Below are 9,482 nucleotides of genomic sequence, written 5' to 3'. Positions count from 1 at the left end.
CCAAATGAGTTGGTCGGTATGGTTCCTAACATCAAGTTACCAGCAAGATGCTCATAAGCATTTGGCAGTAAATAAAAGTAAGGAGTATTCAAAGCAAAACAACAAGACAGAGTATGTTTTTACAATACTCAGGGAATGCAACACCGAAAGGAAATGTTCTTTAAGGAATACTAAGCATAGCCTAAACAAGTCCTAGAAAGCATCATCTAGAACATCTTCTAGGATCTTTTAGCGGCTAATAAAATTCTTGGGGAGGTCCGTGATCAGATGACCAAATTCCCGGAGCTACTTTATAGCTTCTTTCACACCATATCCGAACATCTTTGAGGTTCGTTGGCCGAGCATCATATTGAATTCCTGGGAGTGTAGATAAGCCACTTTATGAGCCTCAAGACGCTTAACTTCTTTTGCCTTGTAGTTAGTCAGCTCGGCTTTCAATGCTTCTCGCTCGATTTTTAGTCTCTCAAGCTTGGCATCTTTGTTATCTATAGTTTGTTGTTTTTCCTCGAGCAGTTCATCCTTGGCCATTAGCTCAGCTACTATGCTAGCTAACTCGAAAGCGTGAGCAATTTCTACTTCCTTTAACTGCAAGGAAAGGGCTCGGGCCTCACCATTCTTCTATTCCAAGTCCTCTATAGCCCTTATTTTCTGAGTGTTATTGGACTTGAGTCGTGACTCGGTGGTCTAGAGTTATTTTTGAAGTTTTTCTATGGAGGCCGCCTGAGCACATCTTCTTTCCTTTTCCTCAGAAAGGATCCTCTCAGTTCTTAGCAACAGCTCTTTTCAATCCTCCACCTCTTTCTTCAGATCCTCCACTTCTTCTTAGAGTCGTTCAGAAGGGGCTCGGGAAGTTCCTGCTTCCCCTGTAGAGTCCCTCAGGATCTGATAAGTATGGCTTACGTCTACCATTTTTTGGCACATGGACATGCCCACCACCCAAAACTAGCTAAAGGGATTAGTTGAAACAGAGTGCAAAGAATGGAAAAATCTACCTGATACCCATGTGTTAGAGAAAACTTACCCCTGTGATGTCCTGAGAGAAGTGGTCAGCCACTTCCTCTGAGGAGCACTTGGCTGTGTCTGCCACATAGTCTGCCTAAACTTAAGCTAGTTGGTTCTTCATCTTGATCATGTGTTGAGGCGAGAGAGGCACAGAGGGGTTAGTGTATAGCTAGCTCTGAGAAGCTAGCTTCAGCGTGGCACTTATCCCGTGGGGCCCTGGCCCATGAGAGGTTGACTTGGTTCTGGGGGTAGACTGTTGGTGCGGGAAGCATCCAACGATTGAACCTGGGTTTTGATTATGTCAAAGGGTCCAAAGTTAAGGTGTCTTGTGATCTAACAAGTTTGAATGAGATTGCAGGAAAAGTCCTAATTGTACTTAGGAAAAAGTCCTAGCTGCGGTTAGGAAGGTGGAAAACCCTAGGGGGTGGTAACCCTAGATCCTAAGGGGAAGTAACCCTAGGCAAAAAGTCTTGGCGAGTCGAGCACTTCGGACAAAATCCTAGAGTCAGGGACTTTAGGTTGAAATCCTAGTGGTCACGGACCGGGTGGAAGTCTGGACGGGTCGTGGAGCGGACATCCAGCATGAAGACCGAAAGCCATGGGCGCTAAGCAAAAGTCCAGTTAGTCTGGAGGACCGATTTGACAATAGGTAACTGATAACAATGTCTGTCACAATCATAAATCAAATTAACAATGTATATTCCATGAACCCCTTATCTACACAATCATGTTGTAGTAACGAGCCCAGGATCGAACCTCGAGGAACTAACGGTAGGATGTAATTTTAGGATCGTATTTTATTCTTATTTTTGGGGTTTTTAATATGGAATTGGGGGTTTGAACTTTGAATATAAATCTAACAAAAGAAAAGCACAGCAAATAAGAAATTAATCTAATACATAAATGAAATCTACCTAGGTGTCAACAATTAAACCATAACGCATTGTCACTCTACGTTGTGATTAAATCATTAACACACTCAATCTAAATATGATATGACGATACACAATTAAATCTAAAGCATAATTAAAACTCTAACTTAGAAATTAAACACTTAACAATTAACTAAGCATCAAACAAGAATTAAACTAAATTGTATCAACGAAATTACAACTACTAAACATGAATTAAACTTCAACAAAACAAAGAAATGCTAAATTACTTGCATAAAAACATAACAAACATAAGAGGAATCTGTTCTAAGCTATAAAACAGTAGCAAAACGAAATAAACCCCTAAACCAATCCATTCTCACAATCAATCCAACAATCCTCACACTCTTGTCGTCACACAAGAATGCCAAAGTCGAGAACACCCAACTCCGGACCTCAATGTAGAACCTCAGCTGCGTCTCAGTTCTAGGTATGCTCAACAACGCCGACGGACCACCCCCGGCGAGCTAGAACAACCCTAAACCCACTCAAGTGCCGAAAATCTGGAAATCTGCGATTCTGAATCTCTGGATCTGGAATGATGTTGCGGACTGCGGATGGGCAACGGATGAAGCTCAATAACGCGGTCGGACCACCTCCAAGCATCACTGATAGGAATCGGAGTCGCCGATTGGAAGAACACCTCCAAATCGGCGCTGGAACAGAGAAATGTCGTGAACAGATTTCCACCGGAGGAAACACCCACCGGAGGCTCCAGATGATCGGGATGAGGCCGCAGAGAAGCTCTGCACCAAGGTTGAAGCTCGGGAGATTGATTGGAGAAGAGAAAGGGGTCGGAATCTTGGAGAACTTGCCGCGGGATGAAGCTGCGCGGAGGAAGAGATCGACACTGGAAAACACTGTAGCTTCTGGGTTTAAATCTGATCCAGATCTGAACGGATGGCTGAAATTGATTTGGAGCTTGATCAACGGTGGAAAGTCACCTAAAATTCGATCCGAAGGTACTGATCTTGATCTAGGGTCTGGATCTACTCTCCCTTAGGTCGGATCGACCAGATATTCACTGGATGGTTCAGATCTACCCAATCTTCGATGAACGGTCCAGATTAATTCGGGCTTGGTCAATGGCTGTATGAACTCAGATCTGAATCAAAACCTCTGGATCTTCATCTATGGCTAAGATCTCCTCCTCATTAGGTTGGATGGGCCAGATCTTCAATGGATGACTTAGATATGCTTGATTGTGATGAGCGGTCCAAATAACTCCAAGGTTTGATCTTCTCGTTTCAACTCCGATTCGAGCACAAATTTGGTCCAAATAGATCCAAATCCAAGATCCTTTGATGCCTATAAAATAAGAATCAAATATTAGCATCAAATAACATAAAAAATACAATAATTTGTAATTAAGTCCAAGAATAAGACAATGCACAAAAATGTGATGTAACCATGATTTAAACCTATGAAATCAACATCAAACCATGCATATATGAATCAAAATAATACAGTAAAATCATGGTTATCAGTAACTTCTCCTGAGAGAAGTAGGTGAGGACACGTTCCCCGAAGAGGGAACAATAGGCGTTGGTTCGAGCTAGAGTTTCGACGAAACTCAAAGTCAGAACCAGACAATCAGAGACTGTCAAATTTTAGTTTATATATATTATTTTATACCTGAACTAACTTTATTTTGCAGAAAATAAGGGGCTGAAAAAAACTGGTCCGGGCGTCCGGAACTGGTCCGGGCGCCCGGAACTGGTTCTGGTGCCGCGAGCTGGTCTATGCGCCTGGAGTCGGTCCAGGCGCCCAGAACTCAAAAGTTATCGCCAAGCTGATGTGGCACACGCAGAGTGGACGAGCCATGTGGTCCACGCGCCCGGAGGGGTTCCGAGCGCCCGTAACAACCTATAAAAGCAGCTTCGACCAGGAGCTTCAGAACAGCTCATACTCGCAATACTTCTTCCGTGTGCTGCTAACAAAACAATCCGAAGAAGCCATAGCACTACTCCGACAACCTGAAGTCCAGATTTTCTCATTCTTAGTTGATGGTATATGTTTTCTGCACTTAAATTATATACTTATAATTAATCTTGTAAAGATTCTCGAGCTTATAGTGATTTTCCACCGAAAGCGATCAACGATCACGAGCCTTGGAGTAGGAGTCGACACAGGCTCCGAACCAAGTAACCAAAAGTGTTAGCATTGCTTCTGTGTCTTTACTTTTCCGCTGTGTTTTTACTTAAAGTATTTTGAAACGAAAGAATTAGCCACGAGCGCTATTCACCCCCTCCCTCTAGCGCTTTTTCGATCCTACATAGACTTGGAGGTAATTTTGGATACATAGCCCTCCTCCCGAGGGAGTCGGGAAGAGACTGGTGATGTCGTGATGGGATCGGTCGATGCAAAGGAATGCGCCGATGTTCAGTCGGAGGGGGTCGGAGCTTGTGGCCTGGTATCGAGTTTGATGAGAGCTAGAGCTGAGCTCTCCCCCCGCTCAGATGGTGGATGAGACGAAGGAGCGGTAGTTGGAGTCAGGGTTAGGGGGAGCCAATTGGCGTCTTTTGTGACCAAGATGCTGAGGCACATCAGAAGCGATGGACTCAGAAGGGACCAGCTCAGGAATTAGAGAAGACTAGGAGGGTGGCAGCTTTTCAGTGTTAGCCACTGCATCACTCCCTGTAGCTTGGCTAGTACCCTCTCAATTGGTTGGCTCAGTTGAGTTGATCGGCATTGTAACGACCCTATATATATATATATATATATATATATACAAAATCTGCGGACGTCACTTACTCATACTTCCATAATGGTTCCTTACTTCAAATAAAACTACATAGATGATTCGAAAGAAAGCATAACTACATGCGGAATTAATTTAGAAGGCCATCAGGTTGTACTGCCTTTATTTTGAGATGACTCACTAGTCAATACCTCCTATCCCATTCATCTCATTGTCTGAAAAAAAAGAGATACAAACTGTGAGTCGAGAAACTCAACATGTTCAAAACAATGTTATGCATTAGTTAGCGTCTATAATCTAGTGTACTAAGGGAAACCATAACAAAGGTAACTTAGGTCTTATCTACTGGCACATCATGGACATGAGCATAGACGTCTACATAGGCATACAAGCATAAACATAAGCCTAAGCATGCACGTAAGCTAAGTATAAAATAGACACAACCGGGAGCATATATACAAACATAGGCATAAGCATACTAGCTATCATAAACGTACATACTATGGATGAACAGAAGCATAAGCATGTAATTGAACTAAGCATGAAATAGATATAATCATGAGCATGTATATAAACATAGGCATAAGCATATGTGCATGACATAAACGTATATACTAAGGATGGGCATAATCATAAGCATCATCGTGTACCTAAGCTAAGTATGAAGATAAACATAATCACATAGAGTTAGTGAGCTCCCAGGCTAAGGGCACCGGTCACACTCAACTACATAGTTTGGTGAGCTCTCGGGCTAAGGACACCGATCACACTCCACCTCATGGAATTTTGGTAAGCTCCCGGGCTAAGTATACCGGTCACACTTTACCACATAAGATTGGCGAGCTCCCTGGCTAAGGACACCAGTCACACTCGGCCACATATATTTGGTGAGCTCCCAGGCTAAGGGCGCTGGTCACACTCGACCACATAGATTTGGTGAGCTCCCGGGCTAAGGACACCAGTCACACTCTACCACATAAGATTGGCGAGCTCCCGGGCTAAGGCCACCTGCCACACTCGGCCACATACATTTGATAAGCTCCCGGGCTAAGGACACCGGTCACACTCAACCGCGTAGATTTGGTGAGCTCCTCGAGCTTAGATCCTCAGTTCATAACCCAACCCATAATAAAATTCATAACATGCATAATCATTAATTATCATAAAATTCATAACATGCATGCCCCTAAATAATGAACTAATCTAACATACTAAGTTATCAACAACACGATGGACTTCATAGCATTTTAAACCATAAAATGAAATTAAATTAGCATGCTAAGTTATCAAAGTAGTGGCTGGTTTTGTAACATATTAAACCATAAAAACCGAAACTAACCTATACTACGCAATTAATAAAACCATGGATTAATTTCATAGCATCCTAATCCATAAAGATCCAAACCATGATTGTTTTTAAGTTCATAACACCCATACTTGCACAAAAATCCATGGAGCATATTACACATTAAATTATGACCATGCATGTATTACGGTAGAGCATTATAATCATATTGAATTCTAAACACACTTACATACATTCCCAAGGAGCATAACTAACCCATCAAAGTCTATAACCTGAGTCATCCGTACATATTTTTTTCCACCAGCATAATCAAGCAATGAATCCTAAACTACTCATACATATATTTTATCATTATCACAATAAAGCTACGGACTTGAAGCTACGCATGCCTAGGTTTTTTCAATAACATGATGAAGCATAGTAAATCAAAGCACCCAATTTTCTCCTAACCCCAAATTAAACATGCAGGAATCAACTCATCCCTATATCATATTAAAACCAGGTGGGTTGTGAGATGCAATTACCTAGATTGATCCCTATGCCTAAACATCAATTTCACATCTTATACAGAATTGTTCCTACAATGAAAGGGTGAGGAACGAGCACAAAATTGTAGAGCAAGGACACCATCCCTAAATAAATCCAAAACTTATTGTCCATACAACAATTTGGAGCACAAGAAGAGAAACTAAAGCGTGAGTATCATTCTCCCCAAAACAACCAAAAACACCAACCATGCTCCCCGAAATTCACAGACTATAGAAACCAACTAAAGCATTAACAAAGTAGGGAGCATGCCTTTAATTTCCTTAGCTATCGACTCTTCCACCTTTGTCTTCCCTTGGAGCTCTAGTACCGGTGGAGAAACAAAGGGTGGGAGAAATCTTCTTAGGGCCGACAACAATGAATATCCCACGTTGGATTCTAGGTGAGGGTTTTTATATAAAGTGGAGGCGTTAATTTTGTCTAAATTCTATCAACTATACCATATAAATCTTATTATATGTATACCAAGCCGTCAATTTGATATTGGATAAAATTTCCTATATATATCCATATCTATATCATATATACATAGTAATATTTAATTCACATATTAAAATTTATTATACATACGTTTCTTATATAATTTATATTACATATTACATGTACATATTTATAAAATATATTCACTACACTATAGTTTACAACTATATAATTTCTATTATGTATTTTATAGCATATAAAATATTTTATTTCCATATTAATTAGATATCCATCTATCATATATACATAGTAATATTTAATTCACATATTAGGCATATAAATTCATATACTTTTATTTACTTACTAGTTATATTTCCTTAATGATAAGTCCTATATATTATTCTTATAGATCTTGATACTAAGTTTAAATAGAAACCTATATCATAGCTATATAATTCCATTTAATAATTCTATATTTATATAACTCCATATATATATTAGCTATACATGGTAATATTTTAAATTCATATTAGAGTTTATTAATACTAAATCACATTGAATCAAATTATATATATATATATATATATAATAATTAACATATTATAGTTTTCTAAAAAATACATATGCATTACATTTACTTTATATATATAATATATCATTTATATTAATCATTAATTTAATATTGAATCAAATCTCTTATATCTATCCATATATATCATATACATAATTTCAAGTTGAAGACATATCCATATATATATTATAAATTTCTCATTTCCATTATTTATGATATATACTATATATTTCCTATATTATTTATATGGATCAAATTTTCCTATATATATATATATATATATATCCATATATACACATAGTAATAAAATTCTCATATTAAATATTTTAGTTATTATCTACAAGTTTCTTATTTACATATTATATTACATACTACATTAAATGTTTATAATTCTTATATCATAATTTCTTATATACCCATTTTATATCATATACTTTATATTATACATAATATATTATTTATATTTTATTTTTACTACACGTTACATACATAAATAATATATATATATATATATATATATATATATATATATATATATATATATATATATATATATATATATTCCTTATTCCTATTATATATAATTGATTAATCCATAATTATATGTTAACTTAATTAATTTAAATCTATCTATATTTAAGAATTTTTAATTCAATTGAACGAACCCTCTTAATTTAACCATTAGTTTGCGGATATTACAGGCATAGCATCGTAGCAAGCTAGCTCGGCTGCCACACGCTCATTTAGCTCTGCATCATCCATCTTGGTGGATGCAAACGCACACGTTCTCCACATGATTTCAACTGTAAACCAATAAAAGAAAATCAATTAGATATAACATCAAAAGGGGGCTAAGTCCCTTACCGAAGTTGCTGGGTAGTTTGGCTCTGATGGAACTAAGCCCAAAGACATATAAAACGCCTTTTAGGAGCAGCTTGTAGATATTGAATTTCAAGTCAGATAGGATCTTCGAAGCGAGAGTTTACGCAAATATCCCTTGATATTCACCCAGCTCTAGTATGGGAGACAATTTCATCTGCCAACCAATCGGGAAAGACACGGGAGGACAGGTAGGAGAAAGAAATAATGGGATTCTCAACTTTTATTAGAAGAAGACATTTTATCAAAAATGATGGAGCCCACTTAGGCTTGGAAAAGAAAGAGGCCTAGTTCAAATTTTTAGGGATAATAGAAAAAGTGAAAGACACGAGGAATCAAGGGGATGCGATACAATCGAAAGAGAATCACAACCCCACACAACAATCTAATAGAGTTGGCAGCCAGCTATTCGAGAGGAATGTGAAAGCAATGAGAGATTTCAAAAAAGAAGTGATGCAAGGGAAAGCGAAGGCTAGCTAGAAATTGATCTTTAAAAAGAGTAATATAGCCTATTGGAGGAAAATTGGGACGATGGTAGCTTGAGGGTATAATGATGTGGTGATCATCAGGGAGTTGATAGGTGAGGTGAATATGGTCCACCTCTCCTCCGTTAAAATCCGATTCGGTCGAGGTGTACCAGAGGCCATAAATGGAAGAAGAGTAAGTAGAGGCTATGGAAAGCAGATGAAGCAGAGGAGGTGTGAATAATAAACTTATGATGAGGAGAGCAAGCCCTAAGCAATCGAAGACAGCAGTAAGAAAAGTTGAAGGAGAAATCGTAGAAGAGAACGAAGAAGGGTGAGAGGAATGTTCGAAACCCTGGTAAGCCTCCATCAAAGCCATCCAATAGTAGGAGGTAGGAGAGAGGAGGGATCAAGACTATTAAATTTGAACTTTCAGATGTCACATCAAATCTCAATAGTAGTCTATCATATCAGATATTCTTTTCACATGCATGTCATGTGGCACAGAGAGATAGCCCGCATTTATTAGGGATGGAAATCGGTAAACATTCTTATGGTCAAAAGATATGCTAATCGCACTGAACATTAATTATGAGTGGCATATCATGTTTTCGAGGTGCGAATATGGTGGTGGGATAATGACATCAGCTCGAGCTAAGTG

Source organism: Zingiber officinale, chromosome 3B (assembly GCF_018446385.1).
Source record: "Zingiber officinale cultivar Zhangliang chromosome 3B, Zo_v1.1, whole genome shotgun sequence".
Lineage (NCBI taxonomy): Eukaryota > Viridiplantae > Streptophyta > Magnoliopsida > Zingiberales > Zingiberaceae > Zingiber > Zingiber officinale.
Note: the sequence above shows the minus strand (reverse complement) of the source record.